We start from the raw sequence: 26,253 nt of genomic DNA, 5'->3' as shown, positions 1-26,253 counted from the left end.
TAAAGTTATTAAAATATATCCATTTTGATATCTTATTATGGCTGTGATGACTTTACTCTCCTGTGAGTTTAACAATTTCAAGCACAATGCATTATTAGTCATGGAAAAAGACATAGCATAAGTACTTATTAAAGAAAAATTTAGTATTTTCCAAGAGATGGCCTCAGAGCTGTGAGCTGCATATAATAATCTAGAGGGAACTTTCCTTTTTTCTAGGCACTGTCCCTCTGGTGCTCACATACGTCTTCATAAAGTTGCCCAACATCAAGGAAGAATCCTCTAGAGGGTGGAGTACAGTGTTACATTTTTCTTCTCCCCTTTCTCTTTATTTTGAACTTTCTTTTCTTCTTTGAACTGCATTTCTCTGGGATTGCTTTGAATTAATTTTCCCCCTTCAAGCTTATCTCCACCATGGCTGATGTTTTGAGATAAGCTTCCTGTCTTCTTCTGGAAGAAATACACGTCTCCTCTCTTAGTTTATCAGATGGTGATACGGATGGATTCTATCCAAGCTTGTGACTGACAAGACATTTTGGACCATGTACCAGGCCATGTTGGGGTGACCAGAGCATTCTGTGGATCGCAAAAAACAGAAGATGAGTTGGTAATACATTTAGTTTGGATGTGAGTGCCCACAGTCACTTCTTTGTAATGCTAAATTTTCCTAGCTTTCCTGGCCTATAATGGTTGGCTTCCAGAAATACACCTATTGCCTTTGGTCAGAAATACACCTGCTGCCTCATTCACCTGACGTTGTGAGAAGGGACAAGTATATGAATGTATCCTCAGTGCCCAGCAGTGGAAGCAGGTGGGTAAAGGAAGAGGAATATCCTTTCAAATATGTAAAGACAGAGCTATTCAGTAGGTCTCCCCTCTTCCAATTTCAGACTTATAATATTATAGGGGAATATTCAATTCTCACCAATGTCTGATAAAATAGAAGTTTTATTCTGTCAGAAATATACTACATCATACAATACATTAAAGGATAAATACGTAATTCAATTTGGTGAATCACTGTGTTTGTTGGGCAAAAATCCGCTGGAGTAGGACTACAAATGGCCAATGCATTTGTAACAGCTCATGCATATGAGAACTACTCGATCGCAGTTTCCATGTTTGGTCCCATCTTGAAAATCTACATGATGTTATCTATAATGAGCTGCAACAGTGAAAGACATTTTTCAAATTATAATTAATGAAAATATGCAATCAAACCCTCTCACCCTAAAATAAAACGTGCATATAGCTATGTGAACACCAGAGATCTCCCTAGTACATGTGCTGTTTCTCTCTCTCTATTAGAAGTAGAGGTCAAGCCCATCACCATGGCACATGGGTAGCAGGGTGACAATGTTGAACATTACCTGAGCCCTAAGCTCCCAGAACATAGCAAGAGTTAACAATTTCCCCTCACAATTTTTTTTTTCTTTTTTTCTTTTTCAACTTTTATTTAAGATTCAGAGGGTACATGTGCAGGTTTGTTATCTGGGTATACTGCATGATGCTGAGGTTTGGAGTACAAATGATCCCATCACCCAGGTACTGAGCATAGTACCCAACAGTTAATTTTTCAACCCTTGCTCATCTCTTTGTCTTCCTCTCTTAGTAGTCCCCAGTGTCCACTGATGCCATCTTTATGTCTATGAGTACCCAATGTTTAGCTCCCACTTGTAAGTGAGAACATGCGGTATTTAGTTTTCTGTTCCTGTATTAATTTGATTAGGATAATGGCCTCCAGCTGCATCCATGTTGCTGCAAAGGCATTTAATTCTATTTTTATGGCTGCATAGTATTCCACGGTGTATATGTACTACATTTTCTGTATCCAATTCACTGTTGATGGGCACCTAGATTGATTCCATGACTTTGCTATTGCCCCCACATTTTTGAATTCCAGTAAAGGGTTAACTGAGTATCCCCAGATAAGGCCCACCTCCTTCCATCCTTGAGACTAGCAGATGACAAGGATGATTGCCCCCACACTTTTGAGTTCCGGAAAAGGGTTAAATGAGTATCCCCAGATAAGGCCCACCTCCTTCTATCCTTAAGACTAGCAGATGATAAGGATGATTATCTGTCGACTTCCCTCTACAAAACCCCAGGCTCCAATCCTGTCCTTTGAGATGTTCCTCATTAATGAACATTTTCCCTGTTGCAATGACCTGAATGAAATCAACTCTTTAATTGTACACTGCATATTTCTTTTCTTCTGCAAAGGCAATTAGAAATTCTAATGCTCGCTGTACACTGACAAAAGGTACAGAGAGTCTGTATGTGGGAAAACTTGGAGGTAGCATAGGAGAAGTAAATAAGTTTACAAACTTGGGGACCTTAGGAGAGAAATTAGGCATAGGAGAGTGCCATTAGCATGCCATTTCTTATATTCAAGTATATTCATATCACCACTGCTGTGCTCATATTTCTTATGAGCTCTTTATTGCCCAGAGGAGGAAATTGAGATTCCATAAATTACTGCCAATCCAGAGAAATTTCTACACAAATCCTAGGGCTTCGTCAGATACTGACAGTTGGTAAGAGATTCCTGCCTGTTTTGGCTTTTCTACTCTTGTACGCAAGCTTCCCTCTGCTTAAAACCCTTTTCCCAATCCTTTGTTGGGCTGTGGTTTGCTAGCCCCTCAAGACTTAGTCCAAAGCTGCTTTCTCTGGGCCTGATCCTTTAACTCTGTCTCCAATACTGTATCTGTCTTTCCTTGTTCATTTCCCCACTGGGTGGATGTGGATAAAAGGACACTATTTGCACATAGTCGCTATGATAAGGTTAGACTATGACAGAGGTCACCAATAAATGCAAAGTCTTGATTGCTAAGTAAAGGCAATTCGAATCCCACTAAATTTAAAAAGTTTTGGAGTAGGCAGAAGTGGGGAGCCAGAATAAGTGAAGGAGTCCAGAGTATGCATAAATATGATTTTCAGATGAGCGACTCAATTCTCATAAATCTCCTTTCTTGGAGCAACCAGGGAAGATGAACTCTTATCACTAGAGACAAGAAGTTGGCATAACACCAGACATTGTCACAAAACTGTTGTATTTATAAGGGCCCACTTGTCTTTCCTAAAAGTCATTATTTTTAAAAAGTGTGACCCCGTCTCTACCAAAAAAATTTAAAAAATTAAAAATCAGCTCTGTATGGTGGTGCCCACCTGTGGTCCCAGCTACTCGGGAGGCTAAGGCAGGAAGGTTGCTGGAGCCCAAGAGGTCAAGGCTGCAGTGAGCCATAATTGTGCCACTGCTCTCCAGCCTGGGCAACAGAGCAAGACCCTGTCTCAAAACCTTATCCCCTTCCCCTTCCATTGCTAAGATAGTATATAGGCCCTAAATTCTCTTTCCTTGAGTCATGTTTTTCTGTTAATTCCCACATACAAGTAAATAACGATCTGCTTTTTCTCTTGCAAATCTGTATTTTGTCAGTTTAGTTTACATATTCTCAATTTTAGGACTTAAGCGGGGACAGGAAAAGTTTTTCCTCCTCAACATGAGCCACAGAGAAGACAATGACTTGTTTTATTTCTGCATGGCTACATGAAAATGAAGGTTTTAATGCTGATGTGTATTGAAAGCAATTGATAAATGTCTTCTAAAAGAAATAATGAGGCTAGATGCAGTGGCACACATCTGTAATCCCAGCAGTCTTGGAGGCTGAGGTGGGAGGATGGCTTGGGCCCAGGAGTTTGAGATCAGACTGGGCAACAGGGCAAAACCTATCTCTACAAAAACTAAAGAAATCAGCCAGGTGTAGCAGCTACTCAAGACGCTGAGGTGGGAGGGTCGTTTGAGTCCTGGAGGCCAAGGCTGTAATGAGCTGAGATTGTACCACTGCATTCCAACCTGACTGACAGAGAGAGACACCATCCCCCTGCCACACACACAAAAGAAAAGAAAAGAATGATAATTGCCAAAATCTATATATACATACACATTTGTACACATACATGTAAAGGCAAAACATGAGATTCTCTTAAGTAGACCAAAACACTTTCTGGAATTCACAATATTTATTTTTCTTTTAATTTTTAACATCTTTATTGAGATATAATTTACATGCCATAATGCTCACCCGTTTAAAATGTGCAACTCAATATATTCCTACTTATTTTTTATTACAGTAAAAAACATATAACATAAAATTTACCATCTTAACCACTTTCAAATGTACAGTTTAGTGGCATTAAATATACTAAATATATTCACATTGCTGTACAACAGATCTCTGAAACTTTTTCACATTGTGCACAACTAAAACTCTACCCTCATTGAACATCTTCCCATTTAACCCTCCCTCAGCGCCTGATAACTACCATTCTCCTTCCTTCCTCCCCTCCCCTCCCCTCTTCCTTCCTTTTTCTTTCTTTCTTTCTTTCTCTTTCTTTCTTTCTTTCTTTCTTTCTTTCTTTCTTTCTTTCTTTCTTTTCTTTCTTTCTTCCTTTCTCTCTCTCTCTTTCTTTCTTTCTTTTCTTTCTTTCTTTCTTCTTTCTTTCAAGGGGGAGTCTTCCTCTGTCACCCAGGCTGGAGTGCAGTGGCACAATCTTGGCTCACTGCAACCTCCGCCTCCTGGATTCAAGCAATTATTGTACCTCAGCCTCCTGAGTAGCTGGGATTACAGGCAGGCACCACCATGCCCGGCTAATTTTTGTATTTTTAGTAGAGATGGGGTTTCACCATGTTGGCCAGGCTGATCTTGAACTCCTGACCTCAAGTGATCCGCTCACCTTGGCCTCCCAAAAAGTTGGGATTACAGGCGTGAGCCCCGGCGCCCAGCCTAATGGCTGGTTTTAAATGACTATCACAGGACCAGAGTTCCTCCTCAGGTATTTTATGATAAACAACATCACATAGGGCCCGACATACCATTTTTCAAGTAAAATAATAGAATCACAAATAGTCCCCAAAAACCTGATTAGGTGAAAACATTGTAGAAATGAAAAATATTTGGAAATGAAGACACGGAAGCTACTGTAAATACAGAATTTGCATGACTTCCAGGGACTCCAGCTCCTCAAATTGTAATTGTCTCTCAGATTTCTGTTTACAAAGCTCTGGGGAAATAAATGTGGAGAAAGTACTCCTTTCCCTGGATTGTTATCTTATCTTTATCTAAATGTATCTAAGTGTCAGCAATTTCATTCCCCGAAGCTGACTTCAACTATGTTGCCCATTTTCTTTGAAAAAAAAAAATTTAAAAAGATTCAGCAATCTTTGTGTGGGGATATATATCCAAAAGAACTGAAATCAGGATCTCAAAGAGATATTTGCACACCCGTGTTCATTGCAGAACTATTCACAATAGCCAAGAAGTAGAAGCAACCCTAATGTTCAATGACAGATGAATGGATAAATAAAACATAGCCTATCTATTCAATGGACTAGTATTCAGCCTTAAAGAGAAAAGAAATTCTATCACATGCTACAACTTGAATGCCCATGGGAGGGGTTGACCATTTCTAGGAGCTGTTAAATGTGCATAAAATTCCATTTCTAGGAATGTTAGTTGTGCAGAATCTTGCTTCCTTTAGCTCAGCAAAACACGCAGAGCTTCTCCCCTTTCGGTGGTTTCCTCCTAGCCAGGCCCTGATATTGTGGCTGGATTGGGCCAGTGCTCCTGCCTGTCACTATGCTATAAAAATCTGATCTCTGTGGCCTGGCAGAAAGCTTCTAAAACCCTTGGCATTTCCTGAGTGATAGAGGAGTGTCTTTTGTTATTCATAAGGACCCCCTTTCCAGCATACCTGAGTTTATGCCAATGAGTGGTGAGGGGACCCCTAGATAGCCTCAGAGTGAGGACCAGTCACCAGCAAGGGCAAACCTGTGATTAGAGAATGGGAACTTTCAGCTCCATCCCCTGACCATAGGGAAGTGAAGCTGGGCACTGAATTCTATGAAAACCCTTAAGCAATGATATGCGGAGCTTCCAGGTGGGTGCACACACTGATGTGCTGGGAGGGTGGAGTGTCCGCAGAGGGTATGGAAGTTCTTGGCCCTGTGCCCCTCCTCACCCCCATGCCTTGCTCTATATGTCTCTTCCGTCTGGCTATTCTTGATTGGTATCCTGTAAATAAGCCAGTAATAGTGATGTAATATTTTCCTAAGTTCTGTGAGTCATTCTAGAGAATTTTTATTGAGCCTGAAGAAGGCATTGTGGGAACCCCCAAACTTCTAGCCAGTGGGTCGGAAATATAGGTGGTCTCTGGGACTTGAAGTATGACAGCCCTGTGGGACTGAACCCTTAACCTGTGTGGTCTGTGCTAACTCGAGGTGTTAGTGTCAGAATCGAATGGAGCTGTTGGAAACCCAGTTGATATCAGAGAATTGCAGAATTGGGATAAGAAAGTGACACATAGATGGTATCAGAAGTACTGTTCGAAAACACTATATGATCACACATCTTGTTAAATTTGTAAACTAAAAATAAAATCCTAAGCTCTCCACCAACTGATCAGATCCTGTCTTGACTGAGGGAACCCCAGAGAATCCTGAAAAACTGAGTTCTGGCCATGACAGGAAGGGAAGTTGTATTCGTCCGTTCTCACGCTGCTGATAAAGACATACCCGAAACAGAGTAATTTACAAAGGAAAAGAGATTTAATGGAGTCACAGTTCCACATGGCTCAGGATGCCTCACAATCATGGTGGAAGGCGGAAGGCACGTCTTACATGGCAGCAGAGAAGAGAGAAGGAGAGCCAAGCAAAATGGTTTCCCCTTATAAAACCATCAGATCTCATGAGACTCTTTCACTACCATGAGAACAATACGGGGGAAACTGCCCCCCATGATTCAATTATCTTCCATGGGGTCCCTCCTCCAACAAGTGAGAATTATGGGAGCTACAATTCAAGATGAGATTTGGGTGGGGACACAGCCAAACCATATCAGAAGTGAAACATTCTTCTTGATACCTCTTCCCTTTTGGAATTTAGATACAACTGACCAGCATTAATGTTAAAAACTTCTCCACCGCAAGACTGACAAGACCCTGTGGCAATCAGACACCAAATTATAAATAGAACCTCAGGCCATGCCAGGCAAAGGTTAGATACAACTGACCAGCATTAATGTTAAAAACTTCTCCACCGCAAGACTGACAAGACCCTGTGGCAATCAGACACCAAATTATAAATAGAACCTCAGGCCATGCCAGGCAAAGGTTAAGTCATGCCTGCAGGCCATCAGTCTTCCCGTACAGTTTCCTTATCTTAATCTAACCATTCTTTTCTGCTGACTCCAAGTTCCAGAAAGAGTCTTAGTTCGTTAGCCTGCTGCAAATTAAAGAATCTCTGAATCCACCTATAACCTGGAAGCCCCTGCTTCAAGTTATTCCACCTTTCAGGTCAAACCAATATCTACCTTCCACGTATGGATTTATGTCTTTGCCTGTAACTCCTGTCTCCCTAAAACTAAACTGTAATCTGACCGCCTTAGGGTCACTTACTCAAGGCTTCTTGGGTTTGTGTTTTTCCTGGGCTGCGATCAATTATGAGCTCAGAATAAACATCTTTAAAATATTTTATGGAGTTTTTTTTTTCCATTGATCAATTTCAATTTCATTAAATTCAGTCCAATGGTAACATTGGAGCAGAAAAACTTCTGGAATCTTTAACATGGCTGTGTACTGAATAGAACATGTGTTCATTCTTTGCAGAACTTTGTGAAACAGAGCCAGCCAGTTATCTGCGAGACAGAAAACACTTAGGATTTTTCTATCCAAAAAGATAAATCTAACATTCAAGGCCACCTGGATTTCTCAAAACCTTGAAATGAGAAGAGTAAATCTTTTTTAGTAAAATGATTTGGGAATGCAAAGTGGAATATTTTTTAAAGCATTACAATAGAAAAAGGGTTTTACATTAGTAAGGAGAATTTTGTTATAGCTATGCAGATAATAATAATTGTTGCATATTCTTTGGATAAATACCTCTTAACATCATAGGGTTCTCAAGCAATGCCAATTTTGTCCACCAGGGGACAATGTCCAAAGACATTTTAATTGTTAGAGGTAGGGGAGTGCTCTACTACTGGCTAGTGGGTGGACGCCAGAAATGCTGCTAACCATCGTGCAATGCACAGGACAGCCCCATCACAGAGAATTATTGTAATCGCCCTGTGGGTTCTTCTTGCCCACTGCACAGACAAAATCAATCTACTGAGACCGTAGCATTGCAGTAATGGAGAAAGAGTTTAATTGACATGAGACTGGTCCACGCAGCAGAACTGGAGTTATCACTGAAACCAGTCTCCCTGAAGGCTTAGAGGTTAGAGGGTTTTATAGACAATTTGGTGGGCAGGGGCATAGGGAATGGGTACTGCTGCTTGGCTGGGGATGAAATAATAGAAGTGTAGAAAGCGGTCTCCATGCACTGAGTCCACCTCTGGGTAGGGCCACAGGAACAGTGCAGTAATGAGTCCTGGGTCTGGGTGGGGTCAGCCTGAAAAACAACTCAGAAAAAAACAACAGTAGTGATGTTTTCTATAGGAGCGATTGGGTAGGTCACAAATCTTGTGAGTTGGCCACATGACTCCTGAGCAGTAAGGGATGAGAGAAACTATGTCTATCTTCTGACTCCTCATTAGTCTTACAAAGGTGGTTTTAGCCCCTAAAAGGGAGGGGATTATTTTTTAGGGAGGGACTATAATCATTCTTATTTCAAAGTTAAACCATAAACTAAATTCCTCCCAAAGTTAGCTTGGCCTATGCCCAGGAATGAGCAAGGACAGCTTAAAGGTCAGAAGTAAGATGGAGTCAATGATATCAGATTTCTCTTACTGTCATAATTTTGCAAAGGCGGTTTCATTATCAGGCCTCAAATATCAATAGTGCCAAGGTAGAGGATTCCATCCTGTTAGAGACTCCTGAAAAGTTGCCAGTCCCAACATTCTAGCTTCTCCATTGTCTTCTTCTTCTCACGATTTTACTATATTTGAATGAGGAGGTGGGTGTCACGAGAAAAGGATGTTTTTAAAGGAGGAAGGAATATTTTCAATGCAGTGTTGTGAATTCTTCAGTCTGAAACATCAATCCCTGAGATCCAGGCTTCTCTGAAAAGAGAGAGAAAGAAAGATTATTTTTATTGTTTTTAAATTTAAAAAAATTAAAGGAAATCAGAGACAAGGTTTTACATGGGAGCTTTGATGGATATACTCCCTCAAAAGAGGGCTCCTGGGTTGATCTAGGAATTAAGTCCTACAAAGAGAAGGCAAGACGCTGACCTAACTATCTGTCTGCCCTAAATATTTAAACAAAAATAGAAATCAGCAGGTGTAGAAAAGCCAATACATCAGCTATGTCCCTGTTACTTTTGCAGTGTGGCCAACACCCAGCCTGTCCAAGAAGGAAGCTGAAATCCTGTGGTCCTTGACTAGTCTTTATGGGTCAGGGTCAGCATTTTGAGGGCAATCAACTAGATTGTGCTTGAAATTACAATTTGGAATTGTACCTATCAAATTGGGCCATAGAATTTCAGAAAACTGATAACCCACAAGCCCAGTTTAGACAGTCAGTAAAACCCCTTGGGGAGAAATTTTAAAAATGACAGCATAACTTAATTCTCCACTTTTATTTGTACAAATGGTTGGTTTCCTTTCTGCTTAACTGTGCAAACAAGAAGAGCTAAAGGAGAAACCACATGACCAGGTATGAAGCTGAAATATTCACTTTAAAGCAAGTTACAACGAGTTACAGAATACTCCCAATAAAGGCCCTTCCATCACTGATAATAACAGAACAAAAGAAATCTCTTTGAAATGAGCATTCTGGACTCCGAAAGGTATGTTACTTTAAAAGTCCACAGAAAAATGTCAAGTGGGGGGAATATTCTTTGTGGTTCAATGGGTGTGGGTTTCAATCTCCTTTGAAAATGTGGATTTATGAAGGCAGGCAGAGCTGAATTTTATAAATATCCTTCATTTTCACCAGGAGGGTCATTACTCTCCACGATGCAGTGTGGTTGAGGGCAATCTTGTCAATTCTAACTAAGTATGAAATCAAAGTTTTTTGAATCAAGATACATAGAAAAACTTACAAAACCAGATTTCTTCAGAAAATAATTTGTAAAGAGAGAGAAAAGTAGCTGGAGAACAGAGTTCATTCAAAATACTAATTCTAATATATCAATTGTGGTTACTTTCAGACTATATCCTTGTCTGCCAAGTCAACCAGTTCAGTCTCAGCTAATTAGCTTTTTTTAAGCCATCGAATAACATTAGAACCTTCTTCCATGAATTAGTTACCTCTGTGAACCCCAAATATCTGAGACAGGTCTTAGTTCATTTAGAAGGTTTATTTTGTCAAGGTTGAGGACATGCACCCATGACACAGCCACAGGAGGTCCTGGCGACATGTGCCCAAGGTGGTGAGAGCACAGTTTGGTTTTATACATTTTAGGGAGACATAAGACATCACTCAATATATGTAAGATGTACATTGGTTCCGTCCGGAAAGGCAGGACAACTCAAGCAGGGAGGGGGCTTCCAGGTGACAGGTATGTGAGAGACAAATGGTTGCATTCTTTTAAGTTTTAAGTTTCTGATTAGCCTTTCCAAGGGAGACAATCAGATATGCATTTATCTCAGTGAGCAGAAGGGTGACTTTGAATAGAATGGGAGGCAGGTTTGCCCTAAGCCGTTCCCAGCTTGACTTTTCCCTTTAGCTTAGTGATTTTGGGGTCCCCAAGACTTATTTTCCTTTCACATCTCTTAGAAGAGTTATTTCAGTGGTTCAGAAAAGCAGCCCAGCTAGCTTTGTGTAATGACATGATTTGGCTTTGTCCCCACCCAAATCTTATCATTAATTGTAGCTCCCATAATCCCCATGTTTCATGGGAGGGACATAGTGGGAGGTAAATGAATCATGAGGGCAGGTTTTCCCATGCTGTTCTCATGATAGTGAATAAGTCTCAGGAGATCTGATGATTTTATAAAAGGCAGTTCCCCTGCACATGCCTTCTTGCCTGCCACCATGTAAGACATGCCTTTACTCCTCCTTTGCCTTCCACCATGATTGTGAGGCCTCCCCAGCCATGTGGAACTGTGAGTCCATTAAACCTCTTTTTGCTTATAAATTACCCAGTCTTGGGTATTTCTTCATAGCAGTATGAAAATGGACTAATACATGTACATTTTGTGGGATTCATGGCATTGAGAAAAGTGGATTCTTATTGGGCAAAATTGAGACTCAGATGTGGTGGGTGAAGCACCTTCCCTTGTGTGATTATGCATCTGTGGGCTTGCAGTGGAGAATGAACTTCCAGAGTGCTGTTGAATCCAGTGCATAAAAGAAATTCTGATCAGAGAGGAAGGCTGGGATTAAAAGTGCATTCTCATTTGAAAGATGGAATAATAATGCACTTAACAGCTTCCCCAAGGAAGTTATTCCTTTTCTATTCATATTTTTCAAATCAAGATTATAATTGCAAAACTATTTATAGGCTGTTTGCAGTAAAGTAACTAAATGATAATTCCACTTGGATATACAAGGTCAGACCGTGTGTTAGCGAGTTACCACAGAAAGCATGTGGATAGCAGAGTGACACATGGCATAGAGGTGGGGTGTCATTGCATGAGATTCACATGCCAGCCTTTTATGTCTACCCAATTTTATAATAATTTCCTTTCTGAACTAGAAATCAATTTTGCATAGTTTGCGATTTTGTAAGTGGCTTGTGCAGCTTAACTGTGGCACCTTCTTGGTGCCATCTAAACTGCTGGATTTCCATGCCTGGGTACAGTAGAATTCAATGAAGGACTGGTGTAACTGAACATTATTATTAACCCAGCGGATGCTCAATATTGTCTGAAGAGTCCGCCTCTTGTCTTGATTCTATTCAGACTGTTCCATTCAAAGTGCATGAGTAGGTATTTTTGCATCCTTGATAGTTTATTTTAATATGTGCCTTCTCAGTTGATGGAAAAGGTTTAATGAGAAAAATGAAATGCCATTCATGTATCATGCTTAGTAGAAGAGATATACAGATATATATATATAATATATTATTTCTTATTCCTGTCTTATTCTGCTGTCTTCTGACTTTTTGTAACAACTGAAGCATGAAATCTGGATTTGAGAATTGGAACCATAGACTCTACAGTTATAAAACATCCATCTGACCTAGCAATCCATTACTGAGTGTACACCTAAGGGAATAGAAATAATTCTATTATAAAAATACATGCACTCATATGTTCACTGCAGCACTATTCACAATAGCAAATACATGGAATCAACCCAAATGCCCATCAATGATAGACTGGATGAAGAAAGTGTGGTTCATATACATCATGAAATACTATGCAGCCATATAAAAGAACGAGATCATGTCCTTTACAGGGACATGGATGGAGCTGGAGATCATTATCCTTAGCAAACTAACACAGGAACGGAAAAACAAATATTGCATGCTCTCAGGTATAAGTGGGAGCTAAATGATGAGAACACATGGACACAAAGAAGAAAACAACAGATAGCATGGCCTGCTTGGGGCTGGAGAGTAGGAAGAGGGAGAGGATCAGGAAAATAACTAATGGGTACTAGGCTTAATACCTGGATGATGAAATAATCTGTTCAACAAACCCCCATGATGCACCTATGTAACAAAGTTGCTCATGTAACCCTGAACTTAAAAGTACACAAAAAAGCTAAACATCTATCTATTAGAAAATCTGAATTTTGTGTTTACTATTTTCATGGCAACAGGCTAGGTGCTGGGGGTAAATATCACATATAAGATATATGTGGTTCCTGCCTTGAGTGTCCATATATAAACAAAATAAAGCTGGACCCCTGCATCATACCATACAAAAACTTACCTCAAAATGAATCATAGGCCTAAATATAGGAGCTACATTATACAGTTGCTAGAAGAAAATCTATGAATATTTCTTCCTGACCTTGGGTTAGGCAATTATTTCTTAGATTTAACACTAGAAGCACAAATGACAAAAGAAAAAAATTCAAAAATTAGACTTTATCAACATTAAAAGTGTTTGCTCTTCAAAAGACACAACCAAGAAAGTGAAAAGGCAACATACAAAGATAAAATATTGGAAAGCCACATATCCTATGGGGGGAGTTATCCAGAATATATAAAAAACCCTTAAAACTCAATAATAAAATAATATATCACCAAATTGAAAATGCAAAGGAACTGAAAAGACATTTCTCCAAAAAAGATAAATGAATAGCCAATAGACACACAAAAGATGCTCAATATCATCATCATCATCATCATCATCATCACTATTATTATTTGAGAGTCTCACTCTGTTACCCAGATTGAAGGGCAGTGTTACAATCTTGGCTCACTGCAACCTCTGACTTCTGGGCTCAAGCAGTCCTCCCACCTTAGCCTCCTGAGTAGATGGGACTACAGGCACACACCACCATGCTTGGCTAATTTAAAAACAATTATTTTTGTAGGGATGAGATCTCACTATATTGCCTTCACTGGACTCGAACTCCTACGCTCAAGCAGTCCTCTTGCCTTGGCCTCCCAAAGTGCTGGGGTTATAGTCATGAGCCACAATGCTTAATAGTATTAGCCATTAGGGGGATGTAAATCAAAACCACATTCACACATCACAATCACTAGGATTGTTAAAATAAAAACGGCAGACAATAACATGATCATAAGGATGTGGAGAAGCTGGAGCCCTCATATATTATTTGGGAGTGTAATGTTGTGCAGCCTCTTTGACAAAATAGTCTGGCAGTTTCTCAAAATATTAACATAGAATTTGACACAGCAATTTTTTTTTCTTTTTTTTATTATACTTTAAATTCTAGGGTACATGTGCACAACGTGCAGATTTGTTACATATGTATACGTGTGCCATGTTGGTGTGCTGCACCCATTAACTCGTCATTTAACATTAGGTATTTCTCCTAATACTATCCCTCCCCACTCCCACCACCCCACAACAGGCCCCGGCGTGTGATGTTCCCCACCCTGTGTCCATGTGTTCTCATTGTTCAATTCCCACCTATGAGTGAGAACATGCGGTGTTTGGTTTTCTGTCCTTGTGATAGTTTGCTCAGAATAATGGTTTCCAGCTTCATCCATGTCCCTACAAAGGACATGAACTCATCCTTTTTTATGGCTGCATAGTATTCCATGGTGTATATGTGCCACATTTTCTTAACCCAGTCTATCATCGTTGGACATTTGGGTTGGTTCCAAGTCTTTGCTATTGTGAATAGTGCCGCAATAAACATACGTGTGCATGTGACACAGCAATTTTACTCTTAGGTATTTACCCAAGAGAAGTGAGAACACTTGTCCATACAAAAACTTGCACATGAATGTTCACAGCAGTCATTATTGACAATAGCCAAAAGGTGAAAACAACCCACATGTCCACCACCTGATAAATGCATAGATGAATGTAATATATACACACAATGGAGGAAGGAAAGAAGTACTAATACATGCTAGGACATGGGTAAATTTTGAGAAGAAAGCCAGTCACTAAAAAAAAAAAAATCACATACTGTAGGGGCAATAGGAGTTCTTTTTTGTTTTTATTTTTTTAGTAGAGATGAGGTTTCACTATGTTGTCCAGGCTGGTCTCAAACTCCTGACCTCAAGTGATCCACCCGCTTTGGCCTCCCAAAGTGCTGGGATTACAGGTGTGAGCCACCATGCCAGGCCCGGAGTTCTTGTTTAAGAAGAGCTTTAGTTTTGCAAGATGAAAACAGTTCTGTGTATGGATGATTGTGATGGTTGCACAACAATGTACTTAATGTCACTGGATTGTACACTCTAAGGTGGTAATTTTATGCCATGTATATTTCATCACAATTAATATTTAAATAAAGATAGATAGATAGAATGTATAAAATATGATTTCATTTATATGTACTATCCAGGAAAGGCAAATATATAAAGACCCAAAGTAGTTTAAGAGTTTGTTAGAGCTAGGGGAAGGGTGGGATGAAGGAAACAGGTAGTGACTGACAATGAGCATGAGTTTTCTTTTTACAGTGATGGACATGTTCTTTTTTAAATTTAATACTATTTTTTAGAGATAGCATTTCACTCTGTTGTCAAGGCTGAAGTACGGTGGTGCCATCACAGCTCACTAAAGTCTTGACCTCCTGAGCTCAAGCCATCCTCCCACTTCAGCCTCCTGAGTAGCTGGGACTAAAGATCCATGGCACACATCTGGGTAATTTTTTCATTATTTGTAGAGATGCGAGGGGGTCTTGCTGTGTTGCCCCAGGCTGGCCTTGAACCCCTGGCCTCAAGTCATCCTCCTGCATTGGCCACTAAAAGTGCTGGGATTGTAGGTGAGCCACTGTGCTTGGCTGGAAATGTTGTAAATTACAATATGGTGACGGGTGCACAGCTCTGTGAATATCCTAAATGTCACTGAAATATACATTTAATGCATGTAAATAAGATATGGAGGTTACGCCTCAATAAAGTTGTTACAAAACCAAACCACAATGGCATCTATATTTATTAAGCCATAATTATGGGTAATTGTCACCTTGGCTTAGTCGTTTGTAACCGGTTGCCATTTCATTGAGGAGAGGCTTAGGCACCCCAAATAAGAGGGTAAAAGAAGAAAATTGTTCATGATATGTGAAAACCATAAGGGTGAGGGCCAGATTCTGAAATGCCTAAGGCGAATGTCAAAATGAGTTTATGTAGGACCAGGAATGAGGAGACACCTAAAACAAGAAAAGAGATAAAAGAGAAGAGACGACAAAGAGCCTGTTTCATTTATCTGAGGCAAAACAAGCTCATTTCCAAATTATACGTCCATGTATTAAAAAAAAAACCTCATGCCATACGCCAACTTGCCACAAAATGAATCATAGGCCTAAATGTAAGAGCTACATTATACAACTCTTAGAAGAAAACCTATGAATATTTCTTCCTGACCTTGGGTTAGGCAATGATTTCTTAGATTTGACACTAGAGGCACAAATGACAAAAGAGAAAAATTGAAAAATTGGACTTTATCAATATTAGAAGTGTTTTCCCCTGAAAAGACACAATCAAGAAAGTGAAAAGACAACACACAGACTAAGATGAAATATTGGAAAGCCACATATCCTATAAGGGACATTATCCAGAATATATAAAGAACTCTTATAAGTCAATAATGAAAGAATAAATAACCAAATTGAAAATGCAAAGGAACTGAACAGACATTTATCCAAAAAATATACATGAATAGCCAATAGGCACCCGAAAGGATGCTCAATATCATCATCATCATCATTATTATTACTACTATTTGAGACAGGGTCTGACTTTGTCACCCAGGTTAAAGTGCAGTGTTATGATCCAGGCTCATTGCAACCTCCTCATGAAATCGAAGTGCGTCTCTAACTTTCCACAAGCCAAAGAAACACACCACCAGCTGACTGATTTTCTTTGTTTCCAGGAACCACGGGGTGGAGGTACTTGGTCCTGCTTGTGACTCTAATGGCAACACAGGAAGAACAGATCTCTGGAATGCCGAGTAACGGCTTTCCTAGAAGGGATCTTTTCCACACAGGCATGGGCGATCAGTCATGAGAGGCCAATGTTGACCAGAGATGTCGTAGGCTAGTGGAGTAGACATCCTGCCATCCTGACCATGTGGGCCAAGGCTTCTGCTCCCTAAACAGAACAGATGTGGGAGGGAACACAGTGAGGGCCCCCAGCCAGCACTACAGACACATCCTGTTAATTCTTGCTTTGGATGGTATCCTTATTACTGGCTGGCGGCTGGGCTAATCCAGTACTGACACATAGTATACAATTCCTAAGATGGTGATAGAGCTTGGATCTGTGTCCCTGTCCAAATTTCATGTGGAATTGTAATTCCCAGTATTGGAGGTGGGGCCTGGTGGGAGGAGATTTGATCATGGGGGTGTATTTCTCGTGATAGTTTAGCACCATTCCTTTGGTGCTGTCCTCAAGATAGTGAGTGGCTTCCAGTGAGATCTGGTGGTTTAAAAACTGTGTGGCACCTCCTCCTCTTCTCTCTTACTCCTGCTCTGGCCATGTAATGTCCCTGCTTCCTCTTCTCCTTCCACCATGATTGTAAGTTTCCTGAGGTCTCCCCAGAAGCCGAGCAGACACCAGCATTATGTTTCCTGTTCAGCCTGCAGAACTGTGAGCTAACTAAGGCTCTTTTCTTTATGAATAACCAGTCTCAGGTATTTCTTTATAGCCATGTGAGAATGGACTAATAGAGAGGGATATGCCATCATCGTAGATTTGGGTGACCCTTCACTGTAATTTTCATGACCTCCAGGAGCAGTCATCAATAGCTTAAGAATGGTAATGTTATCAGGGTGTGGTTACTCAGGAGGCTGAGGCAGGAGGATAGCCTAAGCCCAGGAGGTGAGGGCTGCAGTGAGCTATGACTGCACCACTGCACTCCAGCCTGGGCAACAGAGCAACACTCTGTCTCTAAATAAAGAAATAAAAGTAAATTTTGTTTTTGTAGATATATGAACCCTCAGACACTCCCCCACTTCCCTCAACTTTCCTGAATGGGTCTTGCAAAGAAATATGAATAGCTTTTTATGCTTGTCTCTTCTCTCTCTAATAGATTTCCCCACTTATTTCAACTCACATATCCCTGTATCTTTAAGTATTAACAACAATGGAAATCACTGTGGGCTTATGACAGAAGCCACTTCATTCTATGTTTTAAAAGAACAAACACATAATACCTATCGTATAGCTTATTTTTCACGAGTTTATCCCTAATAGAACAAGGGCCCAAGAACTCCTCATCAAGGTGTTCGTTATCAGAAAATCTTTAAGAGACCTATCCTCTGTGTAAAATCTACCCACCCCAGTCCCTTTGAGTTAAACTCCAAGATTCAAAGAGGCGTAAAAACATTTCTCATGATAGAATATTACAGTTGGGGAACCTTTACAGAAAATTTTCCCTAAGCCACATGTCCTGTAGATATTTTGTTTACCAGACACATGATCAATTTGGTTGTGCATCCCTGGTAGAGGCCAACGTTTATTGCTCCCACCTTCTCTTATTTTAGGAGCTCGAGTCTCTCCTCAGGCAATGACCGGACATCTGGACAGTTAAACCTACATAGAGCCAAGGTAATAATTACTGGTAATTACGACTATATATAATTGTGTTTTTTTCAAGGGATTTGAGCCCTAAGGGGTAGTGCTGAGTGTTGAGCTTTAAATACTGACTCTGAAACTTATTAGCCATAGACACAACTCAATCCTTATTCTCTTTAAGCCTTCAAATCACATAAAAATGAGAATAACAAGACGGTGTGTGTGTGTGTGTGTGTGTGTGTGTGTGTGTGTGTGCGCTCCACATTTATTCAGATGTATTTCTGGTCAGAGGAGACTTTCATGGAATACTAGATATCATTTTTTCTTTCTATCTATCGATCTATCATCCATCTCCCTATCACCTATCAATCATCTATAATCTATCAACCTATCCGTATTATCTATATGTATACCTATCACCTATCAATTCATCTATTATCTAGCTGTCTGTCTGTGTATCTTTGGTCAGGATTTAGGCACTACATGAGAGTGATCAGCAACTGCTGTAATCTCAGAAGCCAAGTTAAGCATATTCCACGTCTATTACAAGTTCCTTAATTTTAAACCCATAATTTGGCAATTATTCAGTATGATTGCTGTTACTCTTCTGATTTGGGAAAGTTTGCCTGGTTAAATTTGGACAAATCATTACATTTTATAAAATGATCTTCGCAGCATGTTGATGATGTTTAATTGTTACATACGAGAGTGTTTCAACCTAAAATATATCTTTGAAGTTCCATGACATTTTCATTAGAAATGAATCTAGTGGATGATGATGCATTTTCTATGCCAAAGGAAGAAAAATATCCCACAAAAGAAAATTATGCATTTTGGGTCACACTTGATTATTTGAAGGCCATTTGCATAATGATAGAATTTCATTTGTTAAGAGTTCGAGTGCCTGCTGTTTATTCCCCACTTGAAGTCATAATCTTGTTTGTGATATCACAATCATTGCCACAGCAATCAATTGTGATTCAACAAATTGAGGATTATGACAGGAATCAAGTGAGAACAGAAGGTAGGATGGGGGGAGGGGAGCGGGTAAACTTCCCCAAAAAAGATTTTTAAAAAAATCTCAGTGTTTACTTTAAAGTAAAAGAAGTCTTGCTGGAAATATTGTCCAGTAAATCATGGTTTTCACCAACTATACGCTTATTTCTGAATCATACTCACTAGCCTACAGGATGTGCAACAGAACTGCCATTTTGATTTGTTAAGATGTTGCTTCTAACAATTTACAGGTTGTGGTAGCGAGCCTTTTTCTTTCCTGAAACCGGCATTTCTCTGTCAAGCTGTTGTAAATTTGTAAAGGTATCCCCTCTAGACTTTTCCAAAGGATAGAGGTGAGTTCATTCTATGTTTAATTAATTTTCTAACCTCTGTGATTAGCCTTCCCCAAAATCACATGGTAGGAAATAAACTGGGCTCGATTTAAATTCTGATTTTGTGACTCTGTTAATAGTCTTTCAAGTAACCTACCAGTGGCAAGGGTCCAACTATCAAACGATGAATATATATATTATATATCTTTTCCTGACCTTCCTTCAAAATGAAGTTTGCTTCTGAAACATGGCTAATTTTTTTTTTTCAAGTTTTAATGTAATGTGTTTTCTAGAGACTGGGGTTTGAAAAATGAATCTTTCCATGTCTAAAGTTTTAAGATCTTTCCTCAGTCAGTGCTTTAGAAAAGTGAACTTAGAGAGGAAATGTTGATCAAGGCTCACTGACATTGGTTGACATTCTAGGCAACACTCACAGACACATGCATCCAATCCTACTTAATACTTTTAGAATACTCTGATGCGAAGATTGGTTGTTTCTGCATATTCATAGGAGTTCAGGCCAATCAGTTATTTCTGCAGGTAATAATGCAGAGGGATAGGCTGTGGAAGAGGGCATTGGGAACTGCACTCATATTTAAAGTGCTTATGACAGGCTAAATTTCATCCCCAAAAATTCGTGTGTGGAAGACCTAACCCCCAGAATTTCAGGATGTGACTGTATTTGCAAATGGAGTCTTTAAAGATGTGATTAAGATACAATGAGGTCAGTACGGAGGGCTCTGATCCAATAGAACTGATGTCCTTATAAGAAGAGAAGATGAGGACAGAGACCCACACAGAGGAATGACCACGTGAGGACACAGGGAAAGGACATCATCTACAAGCCAAGGAGAGAGGCCTCAGAAGGAACCAGCCATGCTCACACCTTGATCTCGGACCTCCAGCCTCCAGGACTGTGGGAGAATCAATGTCTGCTGTTTATAAGCTCCCCAGTCTATGGTATTCTGTTATAAGCCTGAAATGGACTAAGACACCCCATAAGAAGAGGAGATGAGGACACAGACACACACAGAGGGACGACCCTGTGAAGACACAGGGAGAAGGTGGCATTTATAAGCCAAGAAGAGAAGCCTCAGGAGGAATGAACCCTGGGGACACCTTGATCTTGGACTTCCAGCCTCCAGAATGTGAGAGAATACATTTCTGTGGGTTAAGCCACCCAGTCGGTGGTATCTTGTTATGACAGCTCTAGCAAATAAAGACAACAGCCAATAAATTTTTAAATTTTATTTTAATGAGATTCCATTCCTTATTTGGACAGTATAAAGAGTGAAAAGTGATTATGTCCTTGATTGTGAGGATAGGGCTTATGAAACAGAACAATTAGATGGACAAGAAGGTAGGAGAGAGGAAGTCTTCCTAATTCTATGATGAGCCTTCAGGGTCTGTACAGAATTGATGCTAAGGCATTCAAATTGTCTTCTGCAAAAGTCTTACAATGTGAACTCATAATGTGATTGCCCTGGGTCAGGAAACTGGGAGCAGGTTATCCCACACTTTTTTTTTTTGAGCGAACAGTACCATGAGGTTAAAATTTCAGCTATCAGCCTGGGTACGATGACTCACACCTGTAATCCCAACATTTTGGGAAGCTGAGGTGGAAGGATCACTTTATCCCAGGAACTCAACCCAGGTGAAAGAATTGCTTGAGCCCTGGGCAACATACTGAGACCTTGTCTCTGCAAATTTTTTTTAAAAAAATTGGCTGTGCATGGTGACCTGTGCCTGTAATCCCAGCTATCCAGAACGCTGAGGTGGGAGGATTACTTGAGCCCAGAAGTTGGAGGCTGCAGTAAGCTATGATTGCACTACTGCACTCCAGCCTGGGCAACACAGTGAGACTCTGTCTCAAAAAAATAATTCAGCTATCAAAAAAACAGTAGAAATTGCTTTAAATCCTACGAAAATATTTTAAGTGACTCCATTTATAAGCTTTGTTGTCTCTTCAGGAACATTTTATCATTATAATGTAATGTTCTGGAGGACAGAAGCAGGGGCAAGATTAATGAAGTAGAGCCTATGTAGGCCATTTTAAACATTTTGACTACCCAAATGTTAAATTAAAAAAGCAAATAAAATAATTGCAAGATTTTAAGCAGAGAAGTGGCCCAATCGCCCAATCTAAATTTTGTTTTAGAAAGGTCACTCAGGCTGCCTTGAAGAGAATGGATTGGAGGTACACATGAGGGGGTCTGAGATACCTTGCTGGGAGTCTACTGTAACAGTCCAGGCAGAAGAAGACAGTGGTGTGAAGTTGGGTGGTTGCAGTAAAAATTAAGAAAACGCACAAATTTGGAAAAAGAACAAAACAAAGTACAGGTACACAAACGTGTAATCACACATGTACACATACGTAGATATTAGATTGAAGAGAACTTACTGATGGTGCATGAGAAGGGATGAAAAGGTAGAGGAAAGTTGGCAAGGTCAGTCAAGGGTCCCTTCTGGAACTTGATGCACCTGCATGCCAGGTGGTCTTTCATGAGGGTTCTTTTGACTCTGAAATGAGTCAGAATTGAGGGCCAATGTTTGAAACCTGCCAGTCTATAGATTATAACTATGGGTGTTAGTTAGAGAAAAGAAGGTGGCTGAAATGAATGAAAGGGTCAGGAGACAGGACACAACTATTTAAAGCCAAGCACTGGAAACAATGATGTGAACCTATCATGTCCGAGGTAAAGACTCAAGAAAGACCTGGGAGGCTGGGTATCCCTCAGGCTGGCATTGGCCAGTGACCAGGTAAGGATGCTGATTTTTCTGGATAGATTCTGATGTAATAATGATTCCTAAAAATGGGTTCTATGAACTACTAATAGAGCTAGGGTGTGTGACAGACAAATTTATAAGTCCAAATGTCCTGTGCTCAGTCCTCCTTTGCATTGCCTAACTCTGAAACTTCATAATGCCATTAAATGAACTGGTTACATATTATTTTTTGGAATACAAAATAGAAAGCCATACACTTCCATAAAGATCTGATAGACAATCCAAAGCAAATGGTGCAAAATCCTTGCAAATCTCTAGGAAAAGTACAGGCTTGTGTGAATCTAGCACAGTGGAAGTGGAATTCGGCCTAAGGTTATGAGGACGGGTTGGAAAATCCTGTACAGTTTCTCCAAGGCCCACGACTTTGGGAATTTAGGTCGTTAGTACTCCTTCACAAAAGTAGGTCAGAGAGAGCAATCAAAGCACTATTTTTGTTTCTGGCTGAACAAAGGTGGGTGGTATGAAGAGATTTCTTTCTGTAGCAGCTGTTGTCCTGGGTAACTTAGAGAGTACACTAGAGAGATTTTCCAGGGTGTCACTAAAATATGTTACCTCCCAAAGACTTTGCTGAAATAATCAGGAAAATCAATTTCCATCAATGTGCTTTGAAGAGGTACAAAGTCATTAAGGATAGCATAAATTATCAGATCCTTAGGAAATGATATGAGAAACAATATCAATTTTTGTTAAAAATTTTTTTACAATCTATTTGCTCCAGCCTATATCCAAATTAGAAATTAAGGTTCACGGACATTAAATTAAATCTTTAATTGTATTCTGAATTGCTTCAGAGGACAGTTCCAGGATAATCATTGAAAAGATAATATTTTATTTTAAATATGTCATGTTTTATATGCAAGCTAGCAGAGCATCTCAATTCTAGGAAAATCGGCACAGAAACTCCATAAAGACAAGGAACTTACTGAAAAATATTTATTTAAAAATGTTTACCTTTTTTGTAGAAAGTTTGGAAAATACAGAAATCTTTAAAAGGAAGCAAAATTGACCTCCTTGGGAAGGACACAAGGGGGATTTCAAGGTTGCTCATTTTGATCCAGCTCTTGATGTGCATAGTGATTATACAGGTGTGTCCAATTTCTAAACATTTACCAAGATGTGCACCTATTCCTCCATTGGCTTTTGTTGATGAATAGTATTTGATATGGTTTGGCTATGTCCCCACCCAAATCTCATTTTGAATTGCAGCTCCCCAAATTCCCATGTCTTATGGGAGGGACCTGATGGGAGATAATTGAATCATAGGGGCCGTTTCCCTCATACTGTTCTATGGTAGTGAATAAGTCTCATGAGATCTCATGGTTTTATAAGGGGAAACCCCTTTCACTTGGCTCCCATTTTCTCTCTTGTCTGCCACCATGTAAGACATGCCATTCGCCTTCACCATGATTGTGAGGCCTCCCCAGCCACGTGGAGCTGTGAGTCCATTAAACCTCTTTGTCTTTATAAATTACCCAGTCTTGGGTATGTCTTTGTCAGCAGCGTGAAATCGGACTACTATAGTATTCATTGTGTGACTCTATTGCAATTTGTTTATTCATTCCCCTCTTCATAGACATGTGGATTTTTTCCTGTTTTTCTTTATTACAAATAATCTTGCTGTAGACATTCTTGAAGAGTCTCTGCGAGGACTTGTATTTTCGTTCCTCTTGAATAAATATCTAGGAGAGGGAGTGCTGGGTCGTGGCATCATCGTATGTCTGACTTTATAAAAAATACTTCAGATGATTTTACAAAGTAGTCTTGCCATTTACTATCCAACCAAAATGTATGTGTGAATTTCAGGTAGGTATAATTCTACCACAGTTATTTTCTACCTGTTTCTTATTATTCCATTACTCATTTCATACCTTCCTTTGGATTGACTCTTTCTTAGTGATATGACTGTGTCCCAACCGAACTCTCACGTTGAATTGTAATAATCCCCACGTGTCAAGGACGGGGCCAGTGGGGATAATTGAATCATGGGGGCAGTTTCCCCCATACTTTTCTTGTGGTGGTGAATAAGTCTCATGAGATCTGATGGTTTTATAAATGGGAGTTCTGTACAAACTTTCTCGTCTGCAGCCAGGTAAGATGCAGCTTTGCTCCTCATTTGCCTTCTGCCATGATTGTGAGGCCTCCCCAGCCATGTGGAACTGTGAATCCATTAAACCTGTTTCCTTTATAAATTACCCATTTCAGTTATGTCTTTATTAGCAGCATGAGAACAGACTAATACACTTAGTATGTGGTTTTATCTACTCTACTAAAAAATACTCATATATGTATGTATGTACATATACATATATATGTATGTACATGCATGTATATATACATACACATGCATATATACCTATACATGTATATGCACATATACATGCACACACACACATACACATATTAGTGATTATTCTATAGCAAAGCTGTAGCCCACCACCTGGTTTTGTATGGTCTACTAGCTAAGAAGGGTTTCTACATTTTTAAATCGGTTACATTTTAAATAGTTATATATGTACCAACATGATATCCTTGACATTGCCTGTCAGTCTATAAATCCAAAACTATAGAACAGCAGTCCCTAACCTTTTTGGCACCAGGGACCAGTTTTGTGGAAGACAATTTTTCGATGGACCAAGCTGGGGTGATTGATTTAGGGAAGATTCAAGTACATGACATTTATTGTGCAGTTTATTTCTATAATTATTCCATTGTAATATATAATGAAATAATTATACAACTCACTGTAATGTCAAATCAGTGGGAGCCCTGAGCTTGTTTTCCTGCAACTAGACAGTCCCATCTGGGGTTGATGGGAGACAGTGACAGATCATCAGGCATTAGATTCTCATAAGGAGTGCACAATCTAGATCCCTCACAAGTGCAGTCCACAATAGGGTTTGTGCTCCTGTGAGAATCTAATGCTGCTGCTGATCTGACAGGAGACAGAGCTCAGGTGGTAATATGAGCAATGGGGAGTGACTGTAAATACAGATGAAGCTTCACTCGCTCACCCACTGCTCACCTCCTGCAGTGTGGCTACAGTACTGGTCCATGGCCCAGGGGTTGGGGACCCCTCCTATGACTATATACTGCCTGGTGTTTAATAGAAAAAGGTTGCCCACCTCTACCCTGGAGCTTTACTTTCCAATATGGTACTTGCTAGTCATATATGGATATTGAAAGAAAGTAGAATTAAATACAATTTTAAAAATTTGCCCCTCAATCACACCAGCCACACTTCAAGTGCTCACTAGCCAAGGTGGCTGATGGTTACCATATTGAATGATGTAGAATACTTCTGCTATAGACTAAATATTTATGTCCTCTCACCAAATTCCTGTGTTGAAACCTAACCCCCAAAATGATGGTAGTAGAAAGTGGGTACTTTGGGAGGTGATAAGGTCATGAGAGTGGGGCCTTGTGAATGGGATTCGTGTTCCCTTACCCCTTCTACTATGTGAGAACACAGTGAGAAGTTGTCATCTATGAAGCAGGAAGCAGGTCCTCATCAGGCACTGAATCTGCTGGTGTCTCAATTTTGGACTTCCAGCCTCCCAGACTATGAGAAATATGTTAGTGTTGTTTATAAGCTACACAGTCTCTGGTATTTTATTATAGCATTTCCAACAGGCTAATGCAACTTTCATCATCTCAGAAAGTTCTGTTAAAAAGCATGACTGTAGATAATTCAATATTTATCTTTAACATATCACAGTCAACTTTAGAAAAATTATACTCCATTTGTTCCCCTTTACCAAAGGGGATATGTTCCAAGGCCCCTAGTGGATGCCTGAAACTGCAGAGAATACTTAACCCTATAGATATTAATACTATATTTTTCCTATATCTACATACCTATGACAAAGTTTAGTTTATAAATTAGGCACAATGAGAGATTAACAGAACTGATAACAAAGTAGAACAATTATAACAACATGCTGGCATGTCCACTCTTGTGCTTATTGAGGAAAATAAGGGTTATTTGACCACAAGCACTGCCATACCAGGACAGTGGATCTGATAACTGAGATGGCTCCTAAATGTCTACCGCATAGATATGCTGAAAAGAAAGTTGATTCATGTTCCAGG

The 26,253-nt window shown here is 39.8% G+C and overlaps 1 protein-coding gene across 1 annotated transcript in view; it reads left to right on the top strand.

The window, feature by feature from the left end:
- LOC117978593 (variable charge X-linked-like) overlaps positions 1–26,253 on the top strand; it is a 433,542-nt gene that overhangs the window by 325,353 nt on the left and 81,936 nt on the right. The window contains exons 9-10 of the mRNA XM_055106424.2: positions 18,019–18,082; positions 19,297–19,398. The gene's annotated coding sequence lies outside the window, so the exon portion shown is untranslated. The remainder of the gene's footprint in view (positions 1–18,018; positions 18,083–19,296; positions 19,399–26,253) is intronic.

Source organism: Pan paniscus, chromosome X (assembly GCF_029289425.2).
Source record: "Pan paniscus chromosome X, NHGRI_mPanPan1-v2.0_pri, whole genome shotgun sequence".
Classification (NCBI taxonomy): Eukaryota; Metazoa; Chordata; class Mammalia; order Primates; family Hominidae; genus Pan; species Pan paniscus.
Note: the sequence above shows the minus strand (reverse complement) of the source record. Positions and strands in the feature narration are given on the sequence as shown.